The sequence below is a fragment of the Mustelus asterias genome, chromosome 21 (genome assembly GCF_964213995.1).
Source record: "Mustelus asterias chromosome 21, sMusAst1.hap1.1, whole genome shotgun sequence".
Lineage (NCBI taxonomy): Eukaryota > Metazoa > Chordata > Chondrichthyes > Carcharhiniformes > Triakidae > Mustelus > Mustelus asterias.
In genome coordinates this window covers 15,150,482-15,170,842 of record NC_135821.1, presented here as the reverse complement: position 1 = coordinate 15,170,842, position 20,361 = coordinate 15,150,482, and the positions used below count along the sequence as shown (strand labels likewise).

Here is a 20,361-nt window from a genome sequence, read left to right as displayed (position 1 = left end):
TAACCAGCACGTCTTTCGGAGTGTGGGAGGAAACCGGAGCACCCGGAGGAAACCCACGCAGACACGGGGAGAATGTGCAGACTCCACACAGACAGTGACCCAAGCCGAGAATCGAACCCGGGTTCCTGGCGCTGTGAGGCAGCAGTGCTAACCACTGCCCCTAAACTGTTGGGAATTTAAATGATTACCACCCTTAACATGCACACATCCTAAAGCTTTGCTGAGAGAGCTTCAGTATCAGCCTCTGGTTGGGGGTGGGGACGGAGGTGGACTGGCAGCATTCCAGCCTGTTAATTCATTGGAAAGGTCACTAGAGGAAACCGTGATGGATGAGATAACATTTGAAGTGTCTCCAGTTACTGCCATTCTTTATCTCCGCTGAAACCCTGGGCTTCCTTCGCAGGGTTCCTTGCGCTGCTCTGGAAGAGTAATGGCAAACTCTGCTCAGGATGTCAGAGTCAGTTTGGGGGAAATAGTTAACTCTTTCACAGTGCAAGTGCAATTTCTTGTGTTAAGAATGTTCAAAGGCAACCCAACCACAGTTACGCTGGATAATTTATCAGCTTTCAATGTGTCGGTTAGGGGGATTGTCCATGCTAAATTGCATCTTCGTGTCCAAATATGTGTAGGTTAGCTGGATTGGCCATGCTAAATTGATCTGATTTTGATTTGATTTATTATTGTCACGTGTATTAATATTACGAAAAGTATTGTTTCTTGCGCGCTATACAGACAAAGCATTCCGCTCATAGAGGAGGAAAGGAGAGAGTGCAGAATGTAGTGTTACAGTCACAGCTAGGGTGTAGAGAAAGATCAACTTAGTGCGAGGTAGGTCCATTCAAAAGTCTGACAGCAGCAGGGAAGAAGCTGTTCTTGAGTCAGTTGGTACGTGACCTCAGACTTTTTCCCGACAGAAGAAGGTGGAAGAGAGAATGTCCGGGGTGCGTGGGATTCTTAATCATGCTGGCTGCTTTGCCGAGGCAGCGGGAAGTGTTGACAGAGTCAATGGATGGGAGGCTGGTTTGAGTGATGGATTGGGCTACATTCACGACCTTTTGTAGTTCCTTGCGGTCTTGGGCAGAGCAGGAGCCATACCAAGCTGTGACACAACCAGAAAGAATACTTTCTATAGTGCATCGGTAAAGGTTAGTGAGAGTCGTAGCTGACATGCCAAATTTCCTTAGTCTTCTGAGAAATTGTCACTTAGTATCCAAAGATGTGCAGGTTAGCTGGATTGGCCATGCTAAATTGCCCCTTAGTGTCCAAAGATGTGCAGGTTAGGGTGGATTGGCCATGCTAAATTGCCCCTTAGTGTCCAAAGATGTGCAGGTTAGGGTGGATTGGCCATGCTAAATTGCCCCTTAGTGTCCAAAGATGTGCAGGTTAGGGTGGATTGGACATGCTAAATTGCAAGGTTTTCTGGGCTGTGTGGTTCCTCTGCTCAGTGCACGCTGACGCATTGGGTATTTTCCATTCCCTTGGAGACGCTGATCTGAGCTAGAATCACAAAATCTCTGCAGTGCAGGAGGAGCCCATTCTGCCCATCGAATCCGCACTGGCTCTCCAAAAGAGCATCTTACCCGTGGCCCTTCTCCTTTCCACCCCCCCCCCCCCCCGCCCCTCCCAGCCCACACACCCTATCCCCGCAACCCCACGCATTTACTATCCAACTCCACCACAGGGAGCTGAAAAGCTCATGGGTGCAAAGCTGCGATTGGCTCTAACCAACCATGGGATCAAAGCCAGGGTTCTCCAGATAATCTGGAACGATGGGAGCGCAGCCAAGTTCAAACAAAAGGGTCTTGTTCCATGAAATGCACTGGGAAAGTAAAACCAATCGAGGTTCCAGAAACTCATGACATCCTCGAGGTGTGAAAATCGATATGAATTCACTAGTGGGCAGTTGTTGGCCTTGCTGTTTGACGGGCGGTTTGGGAGGGAGATGATTTGGCATCTGCAACTGAACCTGAAACACTTATTAAACCAACAACTGTTGATTTAAGTATTGCACTATGACTGCCTGCTGCCAAATAACACCTAATTTCTCCGTAACTCTGCATGTGGCTACACGTTTGCTGCATTGTGATCTGCCCTTGCCACAAGGGGGTGCAAGCAAAGAAATAGATCCAGTGTTTGCTACATCTAAAAGATGTGGAGATGCCGGCGTTGGACTGGGTGAAGCACAGTAAGAAGTCTCACAACCCCAGGTTGAAGTCCAACAGGTTTATTTGATTATCTGTCAAGACTCGCATTCCAACCATTATCTTGTAAATTGAGTTTGTGTGTCTATATATGCCCTGTTTGTGAACACAACTCCCACTCACCTGATGGAAGGAGCAGCGCTCCGAAAGCTAGTGCTACCAAATAAACCTATTGGACTTTAACCTGGTGTTGTGAGACTTCTTACGGTACATCTAAAAGAAATACTATTGTCTCAAGCAGACATCCTATGAACCCGCGAGTGCCATTTCTCAGACAGGACAACCTGTCCTGGTCCCTCCACGCCGACTTATAGTCAAGAAAGTCCAGCAACACCTCTACTTTCTCAAGAGGCTAAGGACATTTGGCATGTCAGCTACGGCTTAACAACTTTTACAGATGCACCATAGAAAGCATTCTTTCTGGTTGTATCACAGCTTGGTCTGGGCTCCTGCTCTGTCCAAGACCGCAAGAAACTACAAAGGGTCGTGAACATAGCCCAGTCCATCACGCAAACCAGCCTCCCATCCATTGACTCTGTCTACACTTCCCGCTGCCTCGGCAAAGCAGCCAGCATAATTAAGCACCCCACACACCCCGGACATTCTCTCTTCCGTTGGGAGAAAGATACAAAAGTCTGAGGTCACGTACCAACCGACTCAAGAACAGCTTCTTCCCTGCTGCTGTCAGACCTTTGAATGGTCCTGTCATATATTAAGCTAATCTTTCTCTCCACCCTAGCTATGACTGTAACACTACATTCTGCACTCTCTCCTTTGCTTCTCCCCGATGTACTCTATGAACGGTATGCTTTGTATGTACAGCGCGCAAGAAACAATACTTTTCACTGTATGTTAATACACGTGACAATAATAAATCAAATCGAATCAGTAGGCCTCTAACTTGTTGCTGGTTCTGTGATGCACAGACCCGGCCTGATCTGGTTTTGTGATCCTTTATTAGATGGCTGTCATCTTAAAGGGGGTCATTGGACTTGTATCCTTTCAGCCATTCCTTCTCGCTCTGCCTCATTCTCCAGCTTCTCCCTCGTTCAACTGCAGCCCACTCAACATTGCTCGATTGGCTGACATTTCCGCTCGCGCCCCTGCCTGCCCCCCACCTCTCCGCCCCACACGGCCTAGCAACCTTTTCCAGCCCTGTATCCCAGAACGCACTGGTGCATGGTGACAAGGCGGGGCGGGGTCCCAGGGCATGCCAGTATTTACAATAGTCTGGCAGTATTTTATTCAGGGAGCAGGAAGTGCATTTTTTTCATTCGTTCATGGGATGTGGGCATCGCTGGCTGGGCCAGCATTTATTGCCCATCCCTAGTTGCCCTTGAACTGAGTGGCTTGCTTGGCCGCTTCAGAGGGCCGTTGAGAGTCAACCACATTGCTGTGGCTCTGGAGTCACATGTAGGCTAAATCGGGTAAGGATGGCAGATTTCCTTCCCTAAAGGACATTAGCGAAACCAGATAGGTTTTTACAACAATGGTTTTGTGCTCATTATTAGACTTTTAATTGTAGAGTTTTTATTGAATTCACCATCTGCTGTGGTGAGATTCGAACCCCACCGTATCGCCCTGGGTCTCTGGATTTCTAGTTCAGTGACAATACCACTGCGCCACTGCCTCCCTTCAACAGAAGAGTCGAAGAACCTCTGCTTCAGGCAAATAGATTTCGGGCTCAGACACAAAACGGCCTTCGCCACATCATGGGAAATGAAATCTGATAAATCGAGGCACACAATACAGAAGCAAAACTGTTACGATGAACCTTCCACCTTCGCTGGGGTTTTGTATCCAACTCTGGGCACCAGACCTAGCAGAGGGTCTGAGGAATTTCAGTGAGGGTGCAGAGTTGATTGAACAGAAACAGTTCCAGGGACGAGGGACTTCAGTCACGGGAATTGGAGATCAAAGAATACGAATCATAGAATCCCTACAGTGCAGGAAGAGGCCATTTGGCCCATCGAGCCTGCACCGACAACTATCCCACCCTATCCCCATAACCCCATGTATTTACCCCGCTAATCCCCTGACACTAAGGGACCATTTAGTATGGTTAATCCACCTAACCTGCACGTCTTTGGACACCAAGGGGCAATTTAGCATGACCAATCCACCATAACCTACACAACTTTGGACACTAAGGGGCAATTTAGCATGACCAATCCACCATAACCTACACAACTTTGGACACTAAGGGGCAATTTAGCATAACCAATCCACCTCATCCGCCCGCCCATCTTGGGACACTAAGGGGCAATTTACATTGGCCAATCCACCTCACCTGCACATCTTTGGACACTAAGGGGCAATTTAGCATGGCTAATTCCCATAACCTACGCATCTTTGGATACTAAGGGGCAATTTAGCATGGGTAATCCACCTAATCTGCACATCTTTGGATACTAAGGGGCAATTTAACATAGCCAATCCACCTAACCTGCACATCTTTGGACTGTGGGAGGAAACCAGAGCACCCGGAGGAAACCCACGCAGACACAGGAAGAACGTGCAAACTCCACACTGTCACCTGCGGCTGGAATTGAACTTGTGTACCTGGCGCTGTGAGGCAGCAATGCTAACCACTGTACCACCTGAATGCCGGGGCTGTGGGGCAAAACAGTTTGGATCAGTGCTCCCATTTCCGTTTTTTCCTCCTACTGTGGGAAAGAAGGTGACTGACAAAAGCACTAAGGGTGAGGAGATGGGGGCAGCGAGCGGTTGGGATCTGGAATTCCCAGGCCCGGGAAGCTGGTTCAATCAGCATTTACAGAATGCACCTGAATGGGAAAGAAATAAAGGTGGCTGTGGGGAAAGGCTGAGCGAGCGGGGCCTAACTCAGTTCCCCAGCTCCCTTCCCCCTGTCGAGGAGACATCCTAGCCATGATGTGCCAAACGACCTCGCTGTAACCATTCTATGGAAATGGCGGAAAGGCTCAGAATACACGTCAGCAGCTAAAAAAAACCTCCATACGGGGAAAGAGAGGTTCACATTTCAGTGAGGAAACCTGCACCGGAGTTGGAGACAGGAAGATTACTATTTTGTTTCGTCCAAACTGGACGAAAAGAGAGTTCACATATCTTCCACTTCTGACGAAGGAGACACACTAGAAAACGTGAAAAGTTTATAGAATCCCTACAATACAGAAGGAGGACATTCGGCCCATCGAGTCTGCACTGACTCACCGACAGAGCATCTTAATAATCAGAGAATCCCTATACTATAGGAAGAGGACATTCGGCCCATCAAATCTGCACCAACTCGCCGACAGAGCATCTTACGAATCATATAATCCCTACAGTACAGGAGGCCATTCAGCCCATTGAGGCTGCACTAACTCTTTGAAAGAGCATCTTACGAATCATATAATCCCTACAGTACAGAAGGAGCTTATTCAGCACCAGTCTGCACTAACTCTCCGAAAGACCATCCTAAGTATCATAGAATCATACAGTGCAGAGGAGGCAATACAGCCCATCGAGCCTGCACCAACAATCCCACCCAGGCCCTATCCCCGTAACCCCACGTATTTACCCTGCTAATCCCCCTGACACTAAGGGGCAATAGAGTATGGCCAACCCACCTAACCTGCGTAGCTTTGGACTGTGGGAGGGAACCGGAGCACGCGGGGGAAATCCACACATACACGGGGAGGACGTGCAAACTCCACACAGACAGTCACCCGAGGCCGGAATCGAACCCAGGTCCCATGCGCTGTGAGGGTGCAATGCTAAACACTGTGCCACTGCGCCGCCCTTACCCAGGCCCACCTCCCTCACCCCATAACCCTACATATTTACCCCACTAATCTACACATCTTTGGACACTAAGGGGTAATTTAGCATGGCCAATCCCTGCACATTTTGGAGTCAGAGTGTACTCCAAACTCTGCTGCCAGAGTATCCCCCTCCGACAACATTTTCTGCGTTTTTCTAATCTCATATTTATTTAACATTTAGAAAATGCCCTCTCCATTTCAGGGTGCTAAGTATCTGTCGTCAGCATTTGAAATGTAACCTCTTCACCTGCTCCACATTCAAAACAGCATTTCCCGGAGACTGGGCAGAATATTTCAAAGCTCCAGCAACATCCAAATAAATACTGACAGCATTGCTCAGTAAGCTTCAGTGCCAGCAACTGAAACACTACCTCCGAACGCTCACGAGGGTTTCTTTTCCAGCAAAGAGTTTGAATGCAAAGTTTGACGACCAGAATAAAAATAGACCCACCAAATTAAATTCTAGAATTGATTCACTCTTGGAAAAATAATCATTTTAGAAAAATGAGTTTGAACTCAAACCAGCATCAGGTAATGTTTAAAACCTTTTTTTAAACCCAGAAAAAAGTTTATAAAAACTTTATTTATTTGTCACAAGTAGGCTTACATTAACACTGTTTGAAGTCACTGTGAAAATCCCCTAGTCGTCACACTCCGGCCACTTGTTCGGGTACACTGAGGGAGAATTTAGCACGGCCAATACACCCTAACCAGCACGTCTTTCGGACTGTGGGAGGAAACCGGAGCAAATCCACGCAGACACGGGGAGGACGTGCAGACTCCGCACAGACAGTGACCCAAGCCGGGAATCAAACCCAGGTCCCTGACGCTGCGAAGCAGCATAGAATCCCTACGGTGCAGAAGGAGGCTATTCGGCCCATCGAGTCTGCACCAATCACAATTCCACCCAGGCCATATTCCCGTAACCCCACCTATTTACCCTACTAGTCCCCCTGACACTAAGAGGCAATTTAGCATAGCCAATCCACCGAAGCTGCGCATCTTTGGACTGTGGGAGGAAACTGGAGCACCCGGAGGAAACCCACACAGACACAGGGAGAACGTACAGACTCCACACAGACAATAACCCAAGTTGGGAACCAAACCCAGATCCCTGGCGCTGTGAGGAGCAGCAATGCTAACCACTGTGCCGCCCTTTTTGTGTAACCAGAAAAAGTAGTTTTTTTTAAACCAGAAAAAGGTTTTGGTAACCAAAAAGTTTTTTTTTAAATAAAAAATGTTTTTTTAAAACAAAAAGTTTTACAAAGATTTTTTAAACACTAAGCCATAAAATTGTAAACTAACAAGTTTTTCAACACAAGGTTTGTACAACAAATAGTTTTCCCACAAAAGTTTTTTTCCCCAACAGAAAGTTTTTCAATAAGAGGATTTTTCAACAAAAAATTCAACAGTTTTTTTTAAAACAATTTTTAAAAAACTGTTTAGCAAAAATTTATTTCTATTAAAAAAAAGTTTTTTAAGGTGTTTTTTTTTCATTTTAAGAAAAGTTTACTCACTCTGTTCATGAACTCATGTTACTTTGCTTTGTGTCCAGGTTCAGCGCACCAACTGCAGAGGAATCAGATGGCGGGGGGCGGTCATTGGAGTGCTGGAAGCTTTGCAAGCAGCGCCACTGCGGGGAGTCGAGCTGGTAAGCGCTTTGTGGCTGTGTTAGCGAGGCGCGGGGTTGTGGAAGCATTGCCTCTTGTGTGTGCCTGGCGGAGAGTGCAGCAGTCCCGGCGACCGGGCTGAGCCGGGTAAGGGGGCCTGCCCTCTCTCTTCTCCCAACCCACCTTGTGTCAGTTTGTGCAGAGTCCACCCCCCCCCTGAGCTCTTCCCCCATTTCACAGAAACCACCCCCCCCCCAAAAAAAGCTGAGTCTTTCCAGGAAAATACAACCAACTTTCACTTTCACCCACGTCACTGACTGGTGTGTGTGTGCAAAATTAACCCTTCGGTCCACAGAGATTTTCTACACCCAGTGCCTGTCTGCATTGGCAAGGGGAGGTAACCTGCACAACTTGAAGAGTCCCAGAACTTTGTATCATCATTTTTTAATGGGATGTGGGCTAGCCCAGAGTTTGTTACCCGATCACTTAATTGCTCCTGGTCGGAGTGGCACATATTTTTTTAAAAATTCATTAGCACTGCTGCCTCACAGCGCCAGGGACCCGGGTTCGATTCCAACTGGGTGACTGTGTGGAGTTTGTACATTCTCCCCATGTCTGCGTGGATTTCCTCCCACACTCCAAAGATGTGCGGGTTAGTTGGATTGGCTATGCTAAATTCTCCCTCAGCGTCCAAAGATATGTAGGTTAGGTGGATTGGCCATGCTAAATTGCCTCTCAGTGTCCCAAGAAGTGCAGGGAAGGTGGATTGGCCATGCTAAATTGTCACTTAGTGTCCAAAGATGTGTAGGTTAGGGGGATTTTTCTTTTGTTGCCTGCCACAGGATGATTTACCATCTACCATGGTGAGATTTGACCCTGGAACCCCTTAGGGTTTGTGGTTTACCAATTCAGTGACCTATACCACTAGGCTACAGCCTGGCAGGTTAGGGGGATTGGCCATGCTAAATTGTCCCTTAATGTCCCAAGATGTGCACGTTGGGTGGATTGGCCATGATAAATTGCCCCTAGTCTCCAAAGATGTGCAGGTTGGGTGGATTGGCCATGCTAAATTGTCACTTAGTATCCAAAGATGTGTAGATTAGGGGGATTGGCCATGCTAAATTGTCCCTTAGTGTCCCAAGATGTGCGAGTTAGGAGTATTGGCCATGATAAATTGCCCCTAGTCTCCAAAGATGTGCAGGTTGGGTGGATTGGCAATGCTAAATTGCCCTTTAGTGTCTAAAGATGTGCAGGGGGATTAGTGGAGTAAATACATGGGGTTGTGAGGATAGGGCCTGGGTAAAATGCTCTGTCAGAGAGTCTGTGCAGACTCGTTGGGCCAAGTGTCCTCCTCCTGCCCTATATGATTCTAGGATTCTATGATCTGTGTATTAAATGGGAGACACTTATTTTTAAACTGAAATCTTGCTGTTTACGCCTACGGGGTCTTGCAGTCCCGCCAATGGCACACCCATGCCGCAGGGTTCCTGGCAGTGAGGGGTGCATTTAATGGGAAACCCTATTGACAATGGTGTGACTATAAAATCCCACTGCCAGCGAGCAGTGTGCCGGCCTGCTAGGAGAAATATCCACTCAGCCTCCACCCCGTCAATACCCCTCACGATAGAGTCATAGAGGTTTGCAGCATGGAAACAGGTCCTTCGGCCCAACTAGTCCATGCCTCCCTTATTTTTAAACCCTGAAGCTAGTCCCAATTGCCCGCATTTGGCCCATATCCCTCTATACCCATCTTACCCATGTAACTGTCTAACTGCTTTTTAAAAATTCAAAATTGTACCCGCCTCTATTACTACCCCTGGCAGCTCGTTCCAGACCCTCACCACCCTCTGTGTGAAATAATTGCCCCTCTGGATCTTTTTGTGTCTCTCCCTTCTCACCTTAAATCTATGCCCTCTAATTTTAGAGTCCCCTACCTTTGGGAAAAGATGTTGACTATCTCGCTGATCTGTGCCCCTCATTATTTTATAGACCTCTATAAGATCACCCTCCAGCCTTCTATGCTCCAGAGAAAAAAGTCCCAGTCTATCCAGCCTCTCCTTATAACTATATTGGAACATCAGATCATATTCTTCCAAACTCCAGTGAATACAGGCCCAACCTGTCTAACCTTTCCTCATTTGATAACCACTTAATCCCAGGAATCAGTCGAGTGAATCATCTCTGAACTGCTCAGAGCTGCATAAGACGTAGGAGCAGAATTAGGCCATTTGGCCCATCGAGTCTGCTCTGCCATTCAATGAGATCATGACTGATCTGATGTCATAGAATATCATAGAATCTACAGTGCAGAAGGAGGCCATTTGGCCCACCGAGCCTGCACGGACAACAATCCCACCCAGGTCCCATCCCCATATATTTATCCTGCTAATCCCCCTGACACTAAGGGGCAATTTAGCATGGCCAATCAACCTAACCCGCACATCTTTGGACTGTGGGGGGGAAACCAGAGCACCCGGAGGAAACCCACGCAGACACGGGGAGAACATGCAGACTGCACACAGACAGTGACCAGAGGCCGGAATTGAACCCGGGTCCCTGGCGTTGTGAGGCAGCAGTGCTAACCACTGTGCCACCCGGCTGCTAACCGTGATGTGACAATCCTCAACTCCACTTCCCCACTTCATCCCCATAACCCTCGATTCCCTTACTGATTAATAACCTGTCTATCTCAGCCTTGAACCACACTCAATGACCCAGCCTCTGCAGTAAAGTATCCCACAGATTCACTCACCCTCTGAGAGAAGAAATTCCTCCTCATTTCCGTCTTCAATGGGCGACCCCCTCACTCCCCAGATTATGTCCTCTGGTCCCAGACTCTCCCACAAGAGGGGAAACGACCTCTCAGCATCAACCCTGTCAAACCCCCTGAGAATCCGAAATGTCTCGATAAGGTCGCCTCTCATTCTTCCAAACTCCAATGAGCAAAAGACCAACCTACTCAACATTTCCTCATCAGAAAATCCCCCCATACCCAGGATTGACCTAGTGAACCTTCTCTAGACTGCCTCCAATGCCAGTATGTCTTGCCTTTTGAATTAGCCTAAGAACCACTTGTCCCAAGTTATAACACTTGATCCCCATTGCCTTTCGTAACTTTTACAACTTCTGAACGTCTAAACCTGCAAATAAAAAGGTTCAGCTGGTCAAACATCTGAATTGCCTTCCTGTTTAAATGCAGGATTATGGTTCTCCTTCTCTGATTCGGGAAACTTGTTGAGATTACATTTATATTCCAACAAAAATTCTTGATATTCTTTTAAAATGATCGCTCGCAGTTTCCTGCATTCTCTCTCTGTATATATTTAAATCTTCCCAGACAACACAAGCCCTTTCCGAGCAAGAGCCACAACTTCTTCTTTTTGAATTTAATTTTGTGGTCAGCACTTTAATGCGGCCTCGAAAATCCATTGCATAAGAGGTGCGCTCCAAACAAGTCTTTTCGCTTCAAAGTGCCTCTCTCTCTCTGCCCCTGGAGAGGGCAAGAAGTTTAACAACACCAGGTTAATGTCCAACAGGTTTATTTGGTAGGGTCCAGAGGAGAGGGTCCAGAGGAGGTTCGCGAGAATGACCCCGGGAATGAAAGGTTTGACGTATGAGGAGCGTTTGAGGACGCTGGGTCTGTATGCAATGGAGTTCAGAAGGATGAGGGGGGATCTCATTGAAGCCTACACAATCCTGAAAGGTCTGGATAGAGCAGACGTGGAGAAGATGTTCCCATTAGTAGGTGAGACTAGGATCAGAGGGCACAGCCTCAGAATAAGTTAGGGTTAGGTGCATTGACCCGAACAGGCGCTAGAATGTGGGTGGCACGGTAGCACAGTGGTTAGCACTGCTGCTTCACAGCTCCAGGGTCCCGGGTTCGATTCCCGGCTCGGGTCACTGTCTGTGGGGAGTTTGCACATTCTCCTCGTGTCTGCGTGGGTTTCCTCCGGGTGCTCCGGTTTCCTCCCACAGTCCAAAGATGTGCGGGTTAGGTTGATTGGCCATGCTAAAAATTGCCCCTTAATGTCCTGAGATGCGTAGGTTAGAGGGATTAGCGGGTAAATGTGTAGGGATATGGGGGTAGGGCCTGGGTGGGATTGTGGTCGGTGCAGACTCGATGGGCCAAATGGCCTCTTTCTGTGCTGTAGGGTTTCTATGATTCTATGACTAGGGGAATTTCACAGTAACTTCATTGCAATGTTGATGTAAGCCTTACTTGTGACTAATAAATAAACTTTAACTTACTATAAGCATGTTGTCAATTATCTTCAACCCCAGGGGTTGACAGACTGTTACAGATGCTCCATAGAGAGTATTCTTGTCGGATGTATTGGTATGGCTGCTGCTCTGACCAAGACCGCAAGGAACTAAAGTTTTAAAGTTTATTTATTAGTGTCACAAGTAGGCTTACATTAACACTGCAATGAAGTTACTGTGAAAAATCCCCTAGTCGCCACATTCCGCCTCTCTGTTTGGGTACACTGAGGGAGAATTTAGTATGGCCAATGCCCCTAACCAGCACGTCTTTCAGATTGTGGGAGGAAACCAGAGCACCCGGAGGAAACCCACGCAGGCACGGGGAGAATGTGCAAACTCCACACAGACAGTGTTCCAAGCCGGGAAACCAACCCTGGTCCCTGGCACCGTGAGGCTGCAGTGCTAACCACTGTGCCACCGTGCTGCTATAAAGGGTCGTGAACGTAGCCCAGTCCATCACGCAAACCAACCTCACATCCAGTGACTCCGTCTATACTTCCCGCTGCCTCGACAAAGCAGCCAGCATAATCAAGGACCCTACGTATCCCAGACATTCTCTCTTCCATCGTCTTCCGTTGGGAAAAAGATACAAAAGTCTGAGATCACGCACCAAGCGACTCAAGACCAGCTTCTGCCCTGCTGCCATCAGACTTTGGAATGGACCTATCATATATTAAACTGATCTTTCTCTACACTCTAGCTATTACTGTAACACTACATTCTGCACTCTCTCCTTTCCTTCTCTATGAATGGTATATTTTGTCTGTATAGCGCGCAAGAAACAACACTTTTCACTATATCCCAGTACATGTGACAATAATAAATCAAATCAAATCAACACCTTATCCCTCGCAAAGTTAATCCCTCGCATGAAATCAATGCTATTAATTGGCAATTTCAACATCACATCTACAATAACAGACCCATCGACTAAAGCACAGTTTAAATTCATTCTCCACACTGGAATAGGAAACGATTTCCATCACAGCGGCACAGTGGTTAGCACTGCTGCCTCACAGCACCAGGGACCCAGGTTCGATTCCCGGCTTGGATCACCGTCTGTGCGGAGTCTGCACATTCTCCCCGTGTCTGCGTGGGTTTCCTCCCGGTGCTCCGGTTTCCTCCCACACTCCAAAGATGTGCAGGTTGGGTTGAGTGGCCATGCTAAATTGCCCTTTAGTGATATAGATGAGGAGGATTAGTAGGATAAATACATGGAGTTACGGGGTCAGGGCCTGGGTCAGTGCATACATGATGGGCCAAATGGCCTCCTTCTGCACTGTAAGGATTCTATACATTTCTATTTCATGAACTCTGGGAGAAAAACATTTGATTCTTTTGCTAACACTAAGCTTTGTGCCAAACCTTTATTCTGAAGGATAAAAATCCTCTTGGGGTCCTTTATCATCACCCTCAGATATGAACCTCCAAAGCTCTCATGTTCTGATTTGCACCCACTGTAAATACATTAGATGCTATTGGTTTTTCACCAGCTCTACCTAGTGGTACAGCATGCTCTGGAGAAACACTGGACACTCTCACAAACTGCTGATTTAGGTTGTGACTTCCATGATTCTGCTTTTCTGGGTCCTTTATTATGGCAATAAAACATTTTTGTCTCCTTGAAACATTTTTCTCTCTCATGTTGTCTCTTTAAGGGGCATCTTGTCTTTTTACTTCCACCATGTTTTTTTAAAATTCATTCATGGGACATGGGCGTCACTGGCTGGGCCAGCATTTATTGCCCATCCCTCGTCGCCCTTGTTCAGAGGGCAGTTGAGAGTCAACCTGTGCTGTGTCTCAACTGTGTGGAGTTTGCACATTCTCCTCGTGTCCGCGTGGGTTTCCTCCGGGTGCTCCGGTTTCCTCCCACAGTCCAAAGATGTGCGGGTTCGGTTGATTGGCCATGCTAAAAATTGCCCTTAGTGTCCTGAGATGCATAGGTTAGAGGGATTAGTGCGTAAATATGTCGAGATGTGAGGGTAGGGCCTGGGTGGGATTGTGGTCGGTGCAGACTCGATGGGCCGAATGGCCTCTTTCTGTACTGTAGGGTTTCTATGATTCTATGATTTCTATGAACCCCATTGCTGTGGCTCTGGAGTCACATGTAGGCCAGACCGGGTAAGGACAGCAGATTTCCTTCTCTAAAGGACATTAGTGAACCAGATGGGTTTTTCCGACAATGGTTTCGTGGTCATCGGTAGATCCTTAATTCCAGATTTTTTTTTCATTGAATTCAAATTCCACCATCTGCCGTGGTGGGATTCGAACCCGGGTCCCCCAGAACATTAGCTGAGTTTCTGGATTAATAGTCTCGTGATATTACCACTAGGCCAATACCTCCCCATAATGATCAGTGTTGTGTTCATTATCAGCCTGGCTACCTCCCCAGCTGCTCTGTGAGTTTATAAATAAAGGCTTGCTGCCTCCTGTATATCTGTGGGATAGTTCAGGTGTATCAGCCAGAATTGCAGCTCCCCTTATATTAGAAACCTTCTGGTCTTCTAAGTGCTATTTTTAAATTCCTCCATTAACAGTACTTTGCTAAAGTTTTCAAAACGCTATTTAGTCTATATTGTCTCGTCCCATTCATCAAAAATCACCTCTTTACCCCAAGCAATTTCGGCAAAAGTCAGACTCTCTCTTTAAAAAGTCTTTGTCAGTATGTTTTTGGAACGAACTCAAACAGAAGCACATCAGCCTCAAGGGTGTTCCAATCTGCAGACTGTTCCCCCGACAGGGCTGAATAAACCCTCAATGCTTTTCCCCGGTGGTTAAAGTTTATTTATTAGTGTCACAAGTAGGCTTACATTAACACTACAATGAAGTTACTGTGAAAATCCCCGAGTCGCCACACTCCGGCGCCTGTTCGGGTACACTGAGGGAAAATTTAGCATGGCCAATACCTCTAACCAGCATGTCTTCCAGACCGTGGGAGGAAACCGGAGCACCCGGAGGAAACACACGCAGACACGGGGAGAATGTATAGACTCCACACACACACTGTGACCCAAGCTGGGAATTGAACCCGGGTCCCTGGCGCTGTGAGGCAGCAGTGCTAACCACTGTACCCACCGTGGGTTACAGGAAGATATAGATGGGTTGGTCAGATGTACAGAGCAGTGTCGGATGGTATTTAACCCTGATAAGTGCGTGGGGGTGCACTTTGAAAGAGGTAACAAGACAAGGGAGTACTTAATTGAATGGGGAGAATGTGCAGTATCCACATAGACAGTGACCCAAGGCCGGGAATTGAACCCGGATCCCTGGCGCTGTGAGGCAGCAGTGCTAACCACTGTGCCACTGGGTTACCCTTTACTGAGACTAACTTTTAATTCCTAATGTATTAATTGAATTTAAATTCCAATAGTTGCCATGGTGGGATTTGAATCCTTGTCCCCAGGGCATTAACCTGGGCCTGTGGGTTACTGTTCATGTGACATTGGCACTACACCACCATCTCCCCACAAAGTGTCCCTGTGCATTCAGTTATTCTTTCTCACTATCGCTGGTCATGTATGGAGGACAAAGGGTTACCAAACTGCATAAATGAGTAGAGGCAGTGGCGTAGTGGTATTGTCAGTGGACTGGTAATCCAGAGACCCAGGGACATAAAATGACAATAAGAGGAGATTTTATAGTTATAGAAAGGGGAAGTGACTGGTTAAAGGCAGCAAGATAAAAGCAAAATACTGAAACAGGAACAGAAAATGCTGGAAAATCTCAGCAGGTCTGACAGCCTCTGCGGAGCGAGAATAGAGCCAACGTTTTGAGTCACTGATGAAGGGTCATCTAGACTCGAAACGTTGGCTGAGATTTTCCAGCATTTTCCGTTTTGGTTAAAAGCACTATTGTTTTTATTATTCACTCGGGAGACATGGGCATCGCTGGCTGGGCCAGCATTTATTATCCATCTCTAGTTGCCCGAGGGCAGTTGAGAGTCAACCACATTGCTGTGGCTCTGGAGTCACATGTAGGCCAGACCAGGTAAGGACGGCAGATTTCCTTCCCTAAAGGACATTAGTGAACCAGATGGGTTTTTCCAACAATCGACAATGGTTTCATCAGTAGATTCTTAATTCCAGATTTCACCATCTGCCGTGACGGGATTCGAACCCGGATCCCCAGGACATTAGTTGAGTTTCCGGATTAATAGTCTAGCGATAATACCACTAGGCCTTTGCCCTCCGCGAGGCCCACTTGAAGACTGAAGGTGGGAGTGTGGGCAATGACCATGGGGAAATGGCAGACACGCTAAATGAGTATTTCGCTTCAGAATTCACAATAGAAAGGGAGGATAGCTGGCCCGAAGTCCCGAGGAAGCTAACAGAGGATCAGGGACAAGGTCTAAATAAATCATCAATAATGGGGAAACTGATGGAATTGAAGTGTGACAAATCTCCAGGACCTGATAGTTTCCATCCACGTGTGTTAAAGGAGGTAAGAGAGCACATTGCTGGTACCCTAACCATAATATTTCAGTTCCCTAGATTCAGGAATCGTACCACTGTTCTGGAAATTGGCTCATGTTGTTCTGCTCTTGAAGAAGGCGGTAGCCATGATTTGGAGATGCCGGCGTTGGACTGGTAAGAAGTCTCACAACACCAGGTTAAAGTCCAACAGGTTTATTTGGAATCATTGGAGCCATCCCCTACAGACACGCCCTCCGTATACACAGGATCTGCTCAGATGAGGAGGATCGCAACAGATGCCCTCGTAAGAACGGGGTATGGCGCTTGACTCATTGATCGACAGTTCCGACACGCCACAGCGAAAAACCACACCGACCTCCTCAGAAGACAAACACGGCGGACAGAGTACCCTTCGTCGTCCAGTACTTCCGCGGAGCGGAGAAGCTACGACATCTTCTCCTTCAACATGTCATCGATGAAGCTGAAGATCTCGCCAAGACCTTCCCCGCACCCCAACTGCTTCCCTTCAAACAACCGCGCAACCTCAAACAGACCATTGTACGCAGCAAGCTACCCAGCCTTCAGGAGAACAGCGACCACAACGCCACACAACCCTGCCACAGCCACCTCGGAGCATCGACATGGATGCTATCATCTCACGTGAGAACACCAGGTACACGGTACATACTCTTGCGACTCGGCCAACGTTGTCTACCTGATACGCTGCAGGAAAGGATGCCCCGAGGCATGGTACATTGGGGAAACCATGCAGACGCTACGACAACGGATGGATGAACACCGCTCGACAATCACCAGGCAAGAGTGTGCTCTTCCTGTTGGGGAGCACTTCAGCGGTCACGGGCATTCAGCCTCTGATCTTCGGGTAAGCGTTCTCCAAGACACGTGACAACGCAGAATTGCCGAGCAGAGACTGATAGCCAAGTTCCGCTCGCATGAGGACAGCCTCAACCGGGATCTTGGGTTCATGTCACACTACATGTAACCCCCATCATTTGGCCTGGGCTTGCAAAATCATACTAACTGTGCTGGCTTAAGACAAATCACACCTCTTTAACCTGTGATTATCCCTCTCTCCACTCGCACTGTCTGTACCTGTAAAGACTCGCATTCCAACGATTATCTCGCAATTGTGTCTTTGTCTATATATGCCGTGTTTGTGAACCCAACTCTCCACTCACCTGATGAAGGAGCAGTGCTTTGAAAGCTTGTGATTCCAAATAAAATTGTTGGATTTTAACTTGAGGCTTCTTACATTAAGAAGGGTGACAGAGGGAATCCAGGGAATTACAGACCAGTTTAAAGATTATTTTTTCGCGTCATAAGTAGGTTTACATTAACACTGCAATGAAGTTAATGTGAAAATCCCCTAGTCGCCACACTCCGGCGCCTGTTCGGGTACACCGAGGGAGAATTTAGCACGGCCAATGCACCCTAACCAGCACGTCTTTCAAACTGTGGGAGGAAACCGGAGCACCCGGAGGAAACCCACGCAGACACGGGGGAGAACGTGCAGACTCCGCACAGACAGTGACCCAAGCCGGGAATCAAACCTAGGTTCTTGGCTCTGTGACGCAGCAGTGCTAACCCACTGTGCCACCGTTCTGTGGTGGGGAAATCGTTGGAGTCATTGATGAAGGAGAGGGTGACTGATCACCTTGAAAAATTTCAGGGGAGAGTCGGCACGGATTGGTGAGGGGTAGGCCAGGCCTGACAAACCTCACAGAATTCTTTGAAGAGGTGTCAAATTGGCAGACAGAGACAAGTCGGTGGATGTTGTTTATATGGACTTCCAGAAGGCTTTTGATAAAGTCCCATAGAAGAGATTGTTAACTTAGGTGGAAGTCCGTGGAATTGAAGAAATGATTGTTCACATGTAAAGGAAATTTGTTGTACTGGAATCATAGACCCCCTACAGTGCAGAAGGAGGCCATTTGGCCCATCGAGCCTGCATCAATCACAATCCCACCCAGGCCCTATCCCCACACCCCATACATTTACCCTAACTACTCCCCCTGACGCTGAACGGCAATCCACCTAACCCGCACATCTTTAGGCTGTGGGAGGAAACTGGAGCACCCGGAGGAAACCCACGCAGACACGGGGAGAACACGCAAGCTCCGCACGGAACGTGCAAACTCTACACAGACAGTGACCCAAGCTGAGAATCGAACCTGTGAGGCAGCAGTGCTAACCGCTTGGCCACTGTGCCGCTCTGAAATGGGTAAGGGGTATTAAAGGGTAATACTCAGATTGGGAGGATGTGACTGGTGGTGTCCCACAGGGATCTGTCTTGGGCCTCATCTGACAAGGTTTACCTCGGGTTGTTATTTATCTGGATGATGTCCTCGTGACAGGAAAAACAAATAAGGAACACCTGGAGAATCTTAATCTGAAGAAGGGAATGTACCCGTGCCTTGGCGCCGTAGGCAGCACCCGCTACACTCCGCCTGTATCAGACGCAGAGCTTGAGGAACTGGACCTGCCGCTTAAACACCTCAAGAGACTCTCGAGGGGAACGAACCACCGAGGTTCCTTGGACCTTGAGGGGGAGGGATGTAATGACGTTAACCAGGCCCCTGATGTTGACCTCTTGAAATATGAGCTCCCGGATTAAGACAGTGTCCACTCAGGGAGCCCTGCCTGTGTATATAATGCAGTAAGAAGTCTCACAACACCAGGTTAAAGTCCAACAGGTTTATTTGGTAGCAAATACCATAAGCTTTCGGAGCGCTGCCCCTTCGTCAGATGGAGTGGTCTCTGTTCTCCAACAGTGCACAGACACAGAAATCAAATTACAGAATACTAATTAGAATGCAAATCTCTACAGCCAGCCAGGTCTTAAAAGGTACAGATAATGTGGTTGGAGGGAACAGTCCCTCTGTGCACTGTTGGAGAACAGAGACCACTCCATCTGACGAAGGAGCAGCGCTCCGAAAGCTTATGGTATTTGCTACCAAATAAACCTGTTGGACTTTAACCTGGTGTTGTGAGACTTCTTACTGTGCTTACCCTAGTCCAACACCGGCATCGCCACATCATGTGTATATAATGTCAGTGTTACAGGGACTTCGGCTTTATACTCTTATTGAATAATAGGATCCTACAGTACAGAAGGAGGCCATTCAGCCCATCGAATCTGCACTGAACACAATGTCATCCAGGCCCGATACCCATAACCCCACATATTTACCCTGCTAATCCCCCTGATACTAGGATCAATTTAGCATGACCAATCCACCTAATCAGCACATCTTTTGGAGCGTGGGACGAAACTGGAGCCCCCGGAGGAAACCCATGCAGACACAGGGAGAGCGTGCAGACTCCGCACAGACAGTGACCCAAGCCGGGAATCGAACCCCGGGTCCCTGGCACTGTGAGGCAGCAGTGCTAACCACTGTGCCGCCATGCTGCCCACTGTACGAGGAAGTATCTGCCTGAGTGTGGCTGACTATGTTCATAAATCTAGGTTTGGTGAAGGGACTCAGGCCTCGGAGGAGATATTTCACCCTCAACCTCCACCAACCCACCCCAACCTCTACCCCCCACTGCCCCCACCACCCCATCCACTCTCCTGCACGAGTGAAAGGCCTTGACCTGAGCAACATGATGTGGTTCACAGAATCTTCCGCAACCCACCCGTCTCACTTAAAACCACAATGTTGTGGAGAATCAGATTTAAAATGGCGGCGCGATCCCGGCACCACTTTACAGGCGGAGCTTAGCGACCCCTGACCTGGGGGGGGGGGCCAGAAAATGCATCCTCTGTTCGTACATCCCTTCATCATCAGCGGGGCAGGAAGATCCCGCCAGTGGGGGGAGGCCACAAAACCCAGTCAGGGCATGGAGAGTTATGGCGGGAAAGTGGAGTTGAGGATCGTCACCTCAGGACTGGAAGTCTCCTCCGATCTTATCCGCCACAGCCAGCGAGAATTTGGCGCTCTGCCAAATCACTGCAGCGGGACTGGAGAATCCCGGCCGTGGGCGAGGTCGGAGAATTGTGGGCGAGGTCGGAGAATTGTGGCCCAGATCCGTCGTGGTTTCATGGAATGGTGGAATAGACTCGATGGGCCAA

General features: G+C 48.1%; 2 protein-coding genes across 2 annotated transcripts in view; one reads left to right on the top strand and one right to left on the bottom strand.

The window, feature by feature from the left end:
* Positions 1-7,787, bottom strand: part of LOC144509134 (suppressor of cytokine signaling 1-like) — a 64,945-nt gene extending 57,158 nt beyond the window's left edge. The window contains exon 1 of the mRNA XM_078237534.1: positions 7,504-7,787. The gene's annotated coding sequence lies outside the window, so the exon portion shown is untranslated. The remainder of the gene's footprint in view (positions 1-7,503) is intronic.
* LOC144509135 (epithelial membrane protein 2-like) overlaps positions 1-20,361 on the top strand; it is a 323,958-nt gene that overhangs the window by 154,862 nt on the left and 148,735 nt on the right. The gene's annotated exons all lie outside the window — the stretch shown is intronic.